We start from the raw sequence: 13,718 nt of genomic DNA on the forward strand, positions 1-13,718 counted from the left end.
GATGTGCACATTCACTTCACTTGTAACTAGCTAGATGAGGATATAGTTTGAGAAAACCTCACATTTTTTCTGGTTTGTGCAAAATTGTTAAGAATAATATAAAACCAGTTTGCACACCACCAAGGTGAATTGGTTTAGTCTTGACTCCTGGTTGACAGTGTTGGGGGATGGGTAATGTACTAATGCTCATGTGCCAAATCAACACAAATGGATAAGAAAAGGTCTAAGCCATCAGGTGCCATGTTTAAGAAAAAGAGGAAAGAAGAAGAGGAGAAACGCGTAAAAGATAAAGGTATGCAGCTATATCATCACTTTATCAGTATAACATTATGCATGTAATGAAATAGGCTAGTATAACAATTATGTTTGTTAGCCAATGTTGCTAGTGTGGCAGAGCTGAAGTGAGTAGCTCGTGTGAACCCCGTGTAAAAGCCTGTGGGGTAGCGGGTAGCAGGTAGCCGAGCAGTTGCAGCGGTTATGTCACTCCCTGAGAGATCTGGTTAACTAGCGTTGTTGCCGACAAACTAGGGGCAATTTGCCTTTAGCTCAACTGGCAACGACAATGGCAGTAAGGGGCCGACAGTGAGCAGTGAGAACCCAGGCTTCGTCCAGGGCGCCATACAAGCTAGAACTGCCACTGAATGTATAAAATGCACCTGTAGAATTTGTAGAAGTGTAGAATGATTGATTAACATTTTCATAAGGCTCCTCCATATGAATATATTCATTTTATTTACAAAACAAAAATCACAAAGACGGTCATGGTCTTTGTATATTAGTTCACCTGTCTTACTAGGACACCCAGCTTCCATGCTGAGTTGTGTTCATTAAGCCCCTTTCTGCAGAGCGACAGCGTCCAGCATCCGGATATATTTCTGTTAAATTGGTGTCAATTTCCAGAGGCAACGAGGCCTTTCCTGACTCACCGTGCAATTTAACACACTCTGGAAAACATTGGCCAATCTGGGAAGAATTCATCAGCCATGTCAAATAAGCAATCAATGAGAAAACATCTTTTACACACCCCAGTAACTTTCTGGACAAGAGTGAAAAAAAAACAGTGCGAGAGGATCAGACGCTGACAGAAAATTGTGCTGGCATTCATTAAGAGTCACAATTAATGCCCCGTGAACTTTAAAATCCAAATGATACCATTATCAAAAGCACAAACCCTGTCATTCTGTTCTACACCACACAAAAGGATCTCTCCGGAGGCAAATTGGCCTTTGCTTAGCCCCTGACACTTTCAAATACGATTGAATAAACATAATGGCTAAACGTCACCAGCTGCCCACGGTCAAGTACTGGGCCTGACTGTATGTAAACTTAACTTTCACGTAACTGACATACCCAGGCCCAGGCGCAGGCAACACCCATGTCAATGTTTTATGAATGAACACTTAAATATGTCTGTCTAATTACTGGATCGAGCTTGATGAGAATGATGAAAGCTAGCAGTGAACTGAAAGGTATGAATTAACAAAAGATAATCCCAATGGTTTTACCTTGACAACGAAATTGATCCCACCTGACAAAAACCCCATGTGTCCCAGACTCCAGATGTATAAATTAGAGCAAATTCACTGCCTCTTCTGCTATACTAAGATGAATGACCTTTGACATTATTAAAATCTGTATCTCTAATGTGAACTGTAAAACGCAGTCAGTTTTAACTACATTCATATACCTAGACAGGCTACAGTAGGTAGTTAAATGTATAGTAATTGTGAAGCGTATTTATTTCATCTCAGAAGGATCCAATGGCGCTTGGGGCTTGCAGACATAAAAATTTTGGGGTGGATTGGCATTGTGAGGGAAAAAAAAAAAACGTTGGCAGTGAGATCCTCATTTACATACACTGAAAATGTACTAGCACAAACATTATGAAAGAATGATTCCGCGAATGACTGAAAGGGTGAAAGGGGAAATGTGACTGATTGTGACACTTTTTCACAATACAAAGCAATGGAATGTCCCTCTAAAATGTTTTTTTGTGTGTATACAATGAAGACAATCCATACTACGAGTTTTCGTAGTGATAACTGGGTGGATACATTTGCTTTTGAGGGGCATTCAGCTAAACTCATTAAGTACAACTAATCACAGACAAAAATATTTTGTATAAAAGTGTAAATACAATTATTCATTTCAAGGTAAAACCTTCTGATGGATTTTACCATTAGAAGAATCCATTCTGAACAAAACGATATATAGAACGTGTGGGTAGCTATCACAGATCCAGTGTATCTGTAATTCTGCCTAAAACTAAGCCTCTAAAGTCTAAAGGGGAGTCTAAAATATTTAGAAACATCAAAAATAGGCCAGGTTTCATAGAGTTAATCAGAACAAGAATACAGCTTCATCTCCATTTTTAACACATATGCATCTTAAATTGCTTTGCTTTCTAGCACTTTCCAATTAAAATGGTCCGGCTACTCAGCATCAATCGGAACCACAAGAAATAGAAGTATCAGAAGTATGTTCCTGGGATTACAAAATATTTATATAAAAACAAACAGATGCATGCTCTCAGACTGATCTGTCATCATGCAGAGGTTCGGTTTGTTCACAATGCTGAGCTGAGCTTGACAAATAAAAGCACTCATACCATGCCTTGCCTAATTTGTCAATTGCCTACAGATGAAGAAGCTAAAACCTCCGAATAGCTGCACCCAAACTTAAAACATACGTTATATGAGTTCCTGTTGTTATTTTAAAAAATCAACAAGAACACTTTTCCATTAGCAAAGAATTCATGTGGTTTTGACATTGTGCACCATGGCAAAATTCCATGACCACTGTCTCGGTATTCCGATACAAAAAAAACAAAAAAAAAAAACAAGATTAAACATCTCTGAAGGCATAATATGAATGCCAGTGCGAGGTACATATTCAGTTTCTCTAATCTACCCATACACTAATTAATTAATAAATGCAATCAATGCAATTTCTGCAACATCTTCTCAAAATGAAGTGGGGACTGACCGAACCAAAGAAGTCACTTTGCAGGATCATTGTGGAGAGAGCACATGAAGGAGCATGCCCCAACTATTGTGAGAACTGTGGGAAAAAAGAGCTATCTTGAAGGCAATAAAATAAAATTAAATCTCAGGTGGTAGTCAGAGATAGATTATTAGGATTAGATTTTTTTCCTGCTTTAATGGAATGTGTGTTTTTCTGTGGAAGACCCTCCTCAAAATATTCATGAATGTGTGGATTTGTGTACAATAAGGTCATGATTAAAACGGTAATTTACTTATTTGAGAGATTTCAGAATTTATTGTCACTGCATTTAATTTTGTACATGCACCTGGATTATATGACATTTTTTACATTGAATGTAATTGACATATTTCATAAACTGTACTGCAAACTTTTTTCTTTTCCCTAGAACTCTGCAGGAATGGCAAAACACACACAAATACAGCCTGTTTACACAGTGATTCAAAAATATTTGTTTCCTACTCAAACAGTAGTCAAAATTATAGATTATATTTATATAGACTTCAAAGTTGTTCAAAAATATACAACTAATCAAGGTACCATAAACACATTTACAAAGTACAAAAAAAGAAAATAAAAGACGAAAAATTAATCTGTGGCAATCACTGTGAGCTCATAGCTACAGCATTCAAGATAACTTCACTGTCTGGAAAAAGGTAAAAGTTGTAAAATACAGAAAAATAAAAATAATGCAGGTGGAGTAATAAAAGTTGTAGTAATACCCTCACATAACTGTAATAATAATAATAATAATAATAATAGAAAGAAATACAAGAATTGTAAACTGTGACATAGAGACCACATTGTTCCAGTATTATTGAATTTAAAAGATACACAATAGAACCAAAACCCTCCAGATGCACTCTCCAACTACTGTTACAAACCCACATATCCAGTGCAAGTGCTTTTAAAACAATCAAAAATCATCAGTGTTTTCAAAGTGGCAGTGCACCCCATTAACTACTTCTGCAAATGCTTGCTTTGTTCAAATGTGGAATAGATGGTGAATGTTATAAATTCATTGAAATGGTTGAACTAACAGCTGGAATTTACATGGCTAAAAATAAAACATCTTGTCTGCAAAAAGTTGTGTTGTCTAAGAGCTGCATGCCATGTGATACTGCTCCTTAAAAATGCCCTGACATGCAACATGTGTGTTGTCTGACATAAACATTTCATGTAAAAAAAAATCAAATTTCTACCATTTGGAAAAAAGACACTGTAATCATTAAATTATTGTCAAATTCTTGTATTGCACTGGCAAAACATTATTTCATTCAAACCATAAAATGCATCTTATAAATGTACATCTTGAAATATCCTTCCCTGCATTCAGTTACAGTAGGTCCCATCCAATCACCAAAGCAAAACTTTTGGTTATTTCAATAAGCACAAAAGGCCTTCAGGAATGAATACTAAATACTCTGGCAGTGACCTCATACTGGTGAGTCAACCTTCTGTGTACAGTCTTGAACTGAAAAGAAAATGGAGTTCATACTGAAAACTCCCTCTGACATGGGGAATGATGCAGACTCCATGAAGACGTAGTGGGAACCCTACACTGTGGGAGACCATTTAATAGACAAATCTCCCAACAGAGCTGAATGTTAATGTTTTTGAACTACTGCAGAAATAATAACAATAATGGTGTCGTTCACTAGATTCCTGTGTTTTTCCCCCTAAAATTGTTTTAGAAAAATACATATATCTCCAGGAATTAACAGCTACAAGCACACTGTCAGCCAGAAATCTTGTCCCCTGAATGAATTCCATGTATGATAAGGAAACTATGGGATCATCCTGGGAAATGCCCACATGGCGGAAGCCACAGGTCTTTTAAATGAATGCAAAAAAGCCATTTACACAAAACTGCAGAGGATGATCTTATCACTTATATATTGCAATTTAATGAGAACCAGGACAAGGTGGGGGCACTGCCGAGTAACACATTTGAATAACTTTTCATTGCACCATGGTGACTAGTACAGTCCATGCCATCACTGCCATTATTCTGGCAATAATAGAAAAAGAAAGCTTTGTGAAACCTTTGCAAGTGTACACTCAGTCCCACATATGGAAGCAAGCAAACAGCAAGCAAACTAGACCCAAAAATCATTCTAAATGGTGTAACGACAGTAACACACTGTAACATTGCATTAGGGACGGAGGGGAGAGAATGTCACAAAGGTGTGGCAATGTGACAGCACAACTGAAAATGCAGGATGTGTAGAGAGGCAAAAGCAAAAAAAAAAAAGAGGAGAAAACGAGTCATAGAAGGCAAAGGTGCTGTTTGAGCTGAAAGAGCTGTGGTAGAGCAAAGGCGGAGTGGGGTGCCCCTCTGGTGCATTTGTGGCAGGGGTCACCGTCAGCAGAGGTGGTCACGACGCCCCCCCCCCCCCCCCCCCCCCGTATGTGAGAGAAACGCAGGTGGACCACGGGGTGACACTGCTGTCTGTGGACCTGATCCCCCACACCTGAGCTCTTCCCCACCTCTCGTCCTCCTGGACTGCCCCTTCTGTGACGGTCCGTGCTCCTCACGGCCGAAGCCGGGGATGGACGGTGTGCCGCAAGATTACACGTACTGCTCCTTGGGGAACGTGTAAGGGGTCAGGGAGCCAGGTGGTGGGTACCTGAACATGGGGCTGTTGGAAGGGGGCTGTGTGTATGGGTTATGGGGCAGATAGGTGAGAGGGGGGTACAGTGGAGGGGAGTGAGGCTCCAGGTAGTCTTCTTTGTTGCAGGCCAGTCGGTAGCTCACATAGTCGGCTGTGTTTGGTAGCTCGTCATAACAATTCCCTGGGTACTGCGGAGATACAACGGGGAGAGATGGATGCAGGGAGGAAAGGAAGGGACACGCAAGAGCTGTTATATTTTCATCGGGTTGGCACATAAAGGAAACATATCATGCCGTGCATTAAATGGGCTTTCTATGAAATAAAACAGTTTCAAAAACTTTCATTGGCATTTCAAACTAATAAAAAACTGACTTGAACATTGAGCACTGCATTGTGAAATGATTAAAATAGTTTGAACAGTAACAATTAGTTTGTTTCCTAGATTATTCCAAAAGAGATACATCTTAAAATTATGCCATTATAACAACTCATTTTTAATATGCAGATTAAATTGTAGGTTATAGAGGGGTGCATTGTTTATTAATGTATTGCTCACTTAATTTTAGAAATATAACAGGCACACATACACATAGGCACATTTTTTTCTTCATATGTTTTCAGAATGTCCTGCAAATGAGATATGATTTTGTTAAGGTTTAGCAAATTAGTATGTATTTGTGAATGAATAATATCTCTTAAAGTTAGCGTTACCTGTTAAATGGTGTAGCTGGGTTGGTATATAACAAACAATGTAAGATCAGACATTATCAGTGCTTGAAATTAAAGACAATTTGTACTGGCCCACCACACCAACTTCTGAATTCTTACTGCTTAGAAAACAAGAGCATAATGCACAGTCAGTTTGGCCACCATTTTGTATTTGGTTGCATATTCTATGAACACTGTTTTTCCAAGACTGATGATCATACAAATTCAAACATCTTATTCATTCCTCCCCTAACCAAGGTCAAGTCAATGATGAAAAATTTTGCATTTCAGCCATTTTGCATTTCTGCATCAAGCATTACACATCCACTCCTTATGAATGAATAGTGATAGCCTGATAGTCTTTTTGTAAAAATAACCAACCTGAAAAGTATATATTAAAGGGTTATTACATGAGTAATCGTGGCCATAAAAAGCAAATAAATAAACACCTTCATCAGATTTCTGACATGAAAAACAGAATTATTATTATTATTATTAGTAGTAGTAGTAGCAGTAGTAGTAGTAGTGAATGACAATATGTTTGATTTAAAGCTCTCTAAAACCTGAGTGGTATGTGTAATCCTGTGTGGAGAGTGATTTCAAAATCACAGGGTAAGAAGTAAGAATTAAAAGGGAAATACAGATAAAGAAAATAATACAATGTTAAAGAGAATATTAATATTAAAGAGAACAGAGAACAGATTCTTACTGGAGCTCTTGGTGACTATTGTGAAGTAAATGATTTGGGGTGCCACAATACTGCGACTAACTGTGTAAAACAGCCATTCTGACCCAGAATCAGTGTCTGGAGCCTCTGTACACCTGCATGGACTGTCAGTATTCTACCTGTGCACCTCATGATGTTCCGATCCCCTAGAAAACAATGTGGATCTAGAGCATGAGCTCATATGTGTTAATATGGACTCAGTTCTTTTCTGTACCATGAATCTAACTCTGTGATGATGCAAAAGGTAATTACAGAGAGACTGCAGCACCACATCCTTTTTTTTGTAAATTAAGGCTTTATTTTGCATTCTATTAAGTTATATTTTTCTGTCTCATAAAAGCCTGTATTCACAAGTTGGCATTCCTTGGATAAGGGCAGACATTGGAAGCAGTTAATGGAGGTGGAAATTGCTCGAGCGTATAGAACATTCCCCAGTAAAAATGTTCAGCCAAATACATGAAATTAGACCCTTCAGGCTGATGATAGCATGCTTTTAGATGCATCGGAGCTCTACTCAAAACATCAAAATGTTTTCTTTCTAATATTTTCCACACCCTTCACCAAAAGCAGCTGAAACCCTTTCGTTGCCAGGGACCATGCATTTCAAAAAGGAATACATGCACATGTATAAATGTTCCTAAAAAATATGTTACAAAAAGGCAAAAACGTTTTGACCTGCCTTGACTGAAGATACAGGCATACATTTTTGCCATTTTGATTGGCTGTCACAAGTTTAAGCTGATCAAATCTCTGAATCTTGATCCCCTTGCATCATAATAGTGATCAACACATCAAAAATGTAACACTCAAATTAGCAGCAACCTTAAGAGAAGGCTGGTGCAGCCTCACTGCAGAAGTAGAACACAATGGAAGCATCAAAAGTGGTCACTAATTAGAACCACTTAAACTGCTGCAACAAACTTCCTTTTCATCAGTTGAATTTGTTGAAAGACTTGAAGTGGCCTGGCAAGAAACTGGCCTGGCAAATCCATGCTATTTAATTGGATCTCTTTATTTATTTTTTTTTTTTTGCAAATTGTCAAAAGCCATGTTACTGCTAATGAAACATGTGGAGGACCACTCAGTCAACATTCCTGTGAAAACAGGTGGGTTGAGCCTATTCCTCTTCTGGTGCTGAACTCTTTGTGCTGTTAACTTTATTTTTTCTCTGAAACCTTAGAAAGATGAATACTTGATACAGTATAGATGGAAAACAAAGATGTATTTGGAAATATCTCAAAAAACAGCCAGATTGACTAAACCAACCCTACAATCAGGGCCAAATGATTGCTGTCTGTGGCTGTGAAGCCTAAAGGAAGGCAGCACCCCCCCCCCCACACACACACACACACACACACATACACACACACACTTGACACTATTTTGGGTGAAAGTCAATAAAAATGTGGTATCAATTTAGAATAAGCATTTTTGTCAGGGCCTTTTTGAAATGAGGAAGACCGATGCAGCCTTGATTCAAGATAAGGAGCTTGAGCTTAGAAGGATGCAAGATAACCATCCATTGCATGTTTAAGTACCTTTACACCTGGGTTTGCATGGCGGGTATTCAGCCAGTTAAACTGGGGATTAATAAATGGCTACATCGTAGAAGCCTGATTGGGAAATTGACTAGGTTTCTGGGGAACTCTTCACTCTTTGCGAAAAACAAACCCTTTCCAGACCAGAGTCATCTCCTTAACCAGTGGCTCCACATAAAATCCTAACTGCTGGCCAACGCCCTACACAGCCCAAACCTAACCCTAAAATTTCAATGCATGCACAAAAGTCAACTCTCTTTTTATCCAAAGCTGACTCTTTGCTCCTGGGTTCCTCATAAATTATGACCCCGCCCCAACCTCCACCACACACTCACACATATGCATGTACATGTCACTGCCCCTAACATCCCAAGAGGGCCAAATAGGTTACCTAGGCAATACACATCAACGATATGCCAAAATTGGCACAAAATGCTCATACCAAAGTCTGCACATTAATGTAACAAATCGGAACAACTTGATTGTTATACAAGCACAACTGTTTGTTGGGGGAGGGTGACCCACACAAGTAATATCCCAAATGTCACTTAAGGGCAAAGCAGGTGTTAAGTTCATTTTGGATGAAAAATGGGCCATTTGCCTTCTATATGTAAGCAACCAAGAGTGCAAGGGTTTAACATTTGTGCACCAATGCATGGTACCGGGTAGACAATATGTCCAGGTGCCAGTAGGGACAACTGTGCTTCAAAAATGCCATGCTAAGCAGAATAAACTGGAATGAAATTTTTAGTACATCAAAAAAGATAAAAGTGTATGGATATTTATTTCATAACACACAGTGGTAGGCTCCCCCCCCATATATATATGGAAAGGCACAAATCATGACTCATTAAGTTTAAAAATTCAGAATATACCAAACACAACGTAAATCTTTCCATTGCCCTGGCCATATTTCTTTTTCCTTTCAAAGCTGGATCCATGGGCTGCTATGCAGAAGTATATATAAACAAATTGACTTTTGAATAGCCAGTAAAAGAATACAGGACAGAACATAACTCATATTCAGCTACTGTGTGCTGTTTGCTGAGTGAAATGATTATATGCCAAATAAAATAAAATCTCCCATTTGTAGGGAAAACAGACTTACAAATCGTGGTACTTTTTTATCTACAGAACCTAAGAGCACTCTAAGGCTGTTTTGTGTCAGGAAGCAACAAGAAAACAAATATTTCCTGAATCATTCTAGTTGAATTGTTGAACGTCTTGGCCATGTGTTGTTACAGCGGGCAATGCAGACAGAAATCTATGCTGACGTGACATTGTGCTGCTATCACTCAACACCAACCAAGGGTCTAAATGCAACATCCTGTAATAGAGAGACCTGCTGGGTCACCACAGGTGCCATGAACAAAACAACTCCCACAATGCTCTATGAGACCTCAACCAGAATTTAAAAGAGGCAGGAAAACACAGCTGCTAAGTTCATAGTAGTGCATTTAGTGATGTATTTTACCTACTTAAATGAAGTAATTGATATGTTCATAATGGTATCTAGAAAGCAGCCAGCCATTCTGATAATACTAAGAAACCTGCAGAGGATCCCTCTGCACTATATCAAACATGCAAGGCTTTATGCTTGTACCACAAGACGTGAAAAGTCATATTGTCTGAACTCTTTCATCTTACCGATGATGTAATGATTCCTCATTGCTCTGATGGCTTGCCCAAATCACAAAGCCATTTCCCTGTATCTGTAAATCTCCTAAATATGCTCTTTAGTGCCTCTTGGCGAAAAGAAAAGGGGGACGGAAGAAGCTGAACACCTTCCATTAATATATGTGGTGTTAAGGAAAGGCCGTGCTGCTGAAAGGGGGCAACAATACAAAAGGAAAAGGTTGTTACTTTGTGGAACAGTGTGAGGTCACCACAGTGACCTTTCCATCTCAAGCAAGGACCTTTTAGGGCTTTATGTGGCAGGCAATTCAGGAAGCCCCAGGACAGAGAGCACTGGCCTCAAACAAGCAGCAGGCAGAAAAAAGGCAAAATTTAAGCCACTGAAGTGGTTTTTGCTCACTGAGAGCTGACCCCAAGATATGCAAAAGGTTAATCTCCTCTCCTTTAACTGGCACTGCTGACTGGAACTCCAAGCTCAGGGCTGGAAGATACTCGAAGAAGGAAAAAAAAGTGTAAAACTGCCCTAGATATCATGCCAAATACCCAGTCTTCGGAGACAAATGGATTCCATGTCTTTTAATGCTTTTCCAACCTACTCATTCGAACCATCTTAATATTTTGATTCCTCATTTGAGATGCTCTCCAATACATTGTTGAGGTCTGGTGGAATTCCACGCTGGTCCACTGAAAATCAATGAATACCAGAACCTTGGAACTGGAGAACCCTCTTTTGTCATTAACAAAGGAATGTAAGGATCAGTTTCATCTATGCTAAAACTAGAGGGAAGACTTCACTGAATTTAAAATAAAATTCAATATAGTAATTTAATTCTTTTGCTTGTTTGCATTGCATTTGCATTGCTATGAATCTTTTCCTATCCAAACAGTGGCATCATCTACTGAACCTGAATCTGTGAACCTGTTCCATTTCAACAGAGTTATCTCATGCATCATGGTAATTCATCCAAACTGACTTCTCTTCCCTTCATTTTAGGGACTCTCCAGGCTGAAGGCAGCACATTAAGACTGAAGACAGATGAGTTCACTGTTGGCATGAGAACTGCCCACGAGTCCTGTCCTTGCAGCCAAATAGAAACACCTGAAAGCAGAAAGTGAGCAGTTTCCAACAAAATGACTGCAGCCCCAATTACAATGCACTTGCTCTGTTCTCATTCCATGCCCTTGTCATTCTTTAACATGTTGACTGAACTGGCAAATAAATTGGAAATTGGACCTTTTCAATTTCAGGCTCTTACTGCCTTAGTTAGGCACACGTTTGAAGGGATGGAGAGGGAGGGAGAGAGACAAAGAGAGGAAGAGGACAGGGGACAAGTGTAACCATCATAAATGTGCTGATGTGGATGACCAGCAAATGTGTGGTGTGTGGTAAACATCCTAGAACAAAATGGCTGCCTTGCACCGTCACAGTGGTGATGGCTCATCCATGACTGCATATAAGGCTGCAGATAACCACTATTATTACAGATTGTTACACTCCAGACTCCTACACTGCAAGAATATGTCTTCAGCATGGCCTTTAAGATATACTAAAATGACTGGGGTGCTCTGAAAATTGGTGTGTGTGCGTGTGTGTGTGTGTGTATTATCGACATCCATACATTTCCTCCTGCTATATATTTTTTTTAAACTTCCACAGTAACAAAGACCAGTTACTGAACTGACACCTCTGAGCCTTAGAATTTACCCCAGTGTTTGACATAAAAGAGCTGAGGCAAGAAAAGGAGTGTATGAGAGAGAGAGAGAGAGAGGGGCAAGCTCGTGAAGATGGATGACTCAAATAGAAAAATGCATTATGGCACTGTGCATCCTCTTCACCCTGTGAAATGTTCCTTTTGAAAAGGGGATTGGAGCAGTGACACTACCAATGTCAGTCACGTGTGCAGAGCACAAGGTAAACTTCCCTGTGATCAGCACCAGAGCAGATGTAAGTGCGAGACTACTCGAAGAGCCACGGTCATTGTTTTCCAATACAATGGATATAAAACATGCCCGATAAAAGGCTGTCCATACCACTGAGAGAATCGTGCAGTGATAAGAGCGAAGGTGTTGGTACGAGAGAAGTCTTCATTTAGTAGAACATCACAGATATACATATGTAATGATACCACCCACTCATGGGTTAATGAGTCAAGAAAGCATTAGTCTTCTCATTCCAACTGAAATCAAGGGTTGTAACAAGGGCATCTATGCACATTTACAAGAACATATACAGTGCATACATACACACATGCACACACACACACACTCTCACACATACAAACTCAACCATACACGCTCACTCTCGCATGCACGCACATTCAGTCATTGCTTAGTCAGTAAGCACAAAAAGGGGATGCTGCACAGCAGGAAGCTGACACAGGATGTGCATCTGTAGTACTGCCACCATCGGGAACAAATTAGAGTTGCTTTCACATCGGCCTAAAATAAGACCAAGCCACACAGGACAGGAAGTCCATTAGGATACCAAGAGATACGCTCTGCTTTTGTTTGATGCTCTTTCACACACACGGAGAGGGCGGGAGGAAGGCAACTAGAGACGCAAGAGTGATTGCATTGTTGGCCAAGGAACAGCACTGCCACAACATGGTAAACACCTTGAGAGAATGCTTAAATGAGTAATAACCCGATTGACTTGCCTTCTTTTGCACACTGAGTCAGACTTAGTAAAGACTGATGTTTATACAAAGTAACATATTACATAATGTGTCTTACATAATGACTGATGGGCATCTTTATCAACTTTATCATTATTGATTTTTTTTTTCCTAATTGAAGGTACTTATGGAGCTGTTTGATTTATTCAGTCTTATGCAGTGAGTTATTAGATTATAAAAAAAAAAAACCTAAGATTGTAAGATGAGCAGTCACTCTTGTGACACTCAAAAGTGTTGTGTTTGTTAGCTTCTGACTTAAAATTAGTTTTGTCCTTCATTTAGACCAATATGTTTAAGCAAGTAATACATTTTTAATGCTAATTCCACATTTTAGTTAAGCCAGTGCTTAATGATCTTCAAATTAGATCTGTACCATATCCTGTTAGACACTCAGAAATATAATAAGGTGCTAGACCATTGATAGCTTTAAAAATGATTTTCAAAATCAATCCAAAAAGAAACCACCAACCAATGTAGTGATGCTTGAACAAGTGTGACATGCTTCTTTGTGAATTTGAGTTAACACTGTGCCTGCAGCATTTTGGAGAAGCTGTAATCTGTCGGTTGTCATTTTAGGTAGTCCAATAAAAAGTGTATTACAATAATCCAAGTGAGAAAAAACTCAAACATGAGTCAGTTTCCTAGGACGTTGCAGTGTGACCTAAGGTTTAAACATGTCATATTCCTTAGGTGAAAAAGCAGTGTTGGTGACATTATAGTGCATGATTTTAGAGTTAATTCTGTGTCAACAGTGACAACAAAATTTTTCACTTTGGGCTTGATCTGTAAAGCTAGATTTCCCAGTTTGCTTAATTCT

Source organism: Megalops cyprinoides, chromosome 3 (genome assembly GCF_013368585.1).
Source record: "Megalops cyprinoides isolate fMegCyp1 chromosome 3, fMegCyp1.pri, whole genome shotgun sequence".
NCBI lineage: Eukaryota > Metazoa > Chordata > Actinopteri > Elopiformes > Megalopidae > Megalops > Megalops cyprinoides.